Here is a 2,037-nt window from a genome sequence, read left to right as displayed (position 1 = left end):
GAGTCTTTCCCTAGGGCCTTTGGAGAAAACATGGCCCTGATGACACCTTGAATTTGGACTTCTAGCCTCCAGAACTATAAGAGAATGAATTTCTGTTCTCATAAGCCATCCAATTTGTGGAAATTGGTGACAGCAGCCCAAGGACACTACTACAGTCACCACTGACTCGACACCTTTGTGGAAGCCACAGCGATTTGAGCTAATTTGTTTCTGCAGCATATCCTAAGTACCCCTTTCCTCCTTCAGAACTTGAGGTGTTTGGCAAGTGGGGGAATGATCTTTATTTAGGTGAAACATTAAACACCAGAAACCAAACACACTGCTGTTGAGTTGGATCCAACTCATAGTGACCCCTCCTTGGGTTTCCGAGGCAGTATCACTATGGAAGTAGATTGCCCAACCTTCCTTCCAGGGTGTGGCTGATGGGTTTGAACCGCCAGCCTTCTGGTTAGCAGTCAAGTGCCTTAGGCATTACGCCACCACAGCTCCCTATGTGCAACGTTAGATGCATGAAATGTGTTCAAGGAGTAGACAAAGCTAAATATCTACCAAGAAGTGAGAGTCTCGATGGGAAAATTCATCAGTCTCAGTCGTTCTTAGCCCTAAATGTGAGGATTCCATGTAATTTTTTTCCATGAGCTTGTGATACACTGTTTTGGGACAGTTGTGGTAGGTACACACTATTGGCATGGGAACCAGAAAATATATTTATGCATGACATGGTAGGGTTGGTTGCAAGATTCAAAAAGTTAAGTTGTCTGTGTCAGATTATTTTACACTTGAAAAAAGGTATAGTATGTTGTCCCTGGACACACAGTAAGAATAAATAAAGGAGATATGGATCACAATTCCTGGCTGTGAAGTATGTGTTTTCCATGAGCCAGGTACCAGGCATACATGGATGTGGCTGGAGTGGCCCTGTCAACCCAGGGAATTAAGAAGCTCTTCCGCTGGGACATGTGGGCCCATATGTGAGGTTTGGGTTCCTCTGTTATATGTTCTCATCTATTCGTATTCCTTTCCTTCACAGCACTTATATGTCCATTTCTACCTACTCAGCCAACAGAGTATGTGTCAGTTATCCACTGCTGTGAAACAAATGACCCCAAAATTTAACAACTTAAAACAATAAATATTTATTATCTCACATATTTCTGTGGGAATTCAGGAGGGGTTTGGTTGGGTGGTTCTGGCTCAGGAGCTCACAGAAGATTGAGGTCAAGATGTCAACCAGGGCTACAATCATCTAAAGGTTTGACTGTTGCTGTTGTTGTTGTTGTTATGTGCCATCGAGTCAGACCCGACTCATAACGACCCCTCCTTGGGTTTCCAAGACAGTATAACAATGGAAGCAGATTGCCCAACCTTCCTTCTGAGGAGTGGCTGGTGGGTTTGAACTGCCAGCCTTCTGGTTAGCAGTCAAGTCCTTAAACACTATGCTATCAGAGCTCCTAAAGGTTTGACTAGGGCTGGAGAATCCATTGCCAAGATGGCTCCCTGTTTTTTCACAGTTCTGGAGGCTAGAAGTCCAAATTCAGGGTATCAGCAGGGCCTTGTTCTCTCCAAAGGCTCTAGAGAAGGTGGCAAAGTGATGCCAGGTATTGGCAGGAGGTTCCTCCCCATCTGGCCCTCTCCAAATGTCCTCATGGCATAGCAGCTAGATTCTCCCAGAATGAGCCAGCCAAGAGACAGCAAGGTGAAAGCAGCAATGTCTTTTATAACCTTGTCTCAGAAGTCACACACCATCATATTCATGATATCCCATGGTTACATAGGCCAACCCTAGTCAGTATGGGAGGGACCTCTGCAATTATTAATTTAACGTCATTTTATGCTAATAGACAAAGAGATCTGGTGGTGTAATGGGTAAGGCACTTGCCTGCTAACCAGAAGGTTGGTGGTTCAAACCCACCAGCTGTTCTGCAGGAATAAAATAAGGCAGTCTACTTCTGTAAAGATTTACACCTTGGAAATCCAATGGGGGGTCACTATGAGTTAGAATTGATGAGATGTCAGGGGGTTTTGGTTATATATATA

This window comes from Orycteropus afer, unplaced genomic scaffold (genome assembly GCF_000298275.1).
Source record: "Orycteropus afer afer isolate SDZICR_OR568_19922 unplaced genomic scaffold, OryAfe1.0 scaffold00099, whole genome shotgun sequence".
NCBI classification, from domain to species: Eukaryota; Metazoa; Chordata; class Mammalia; order Tubulidentata; family Orycteropodidae; genus Orycteropus; species Orycteropus afer.
Note: the sequence above shows the minus strand (reverse complement) of the source record.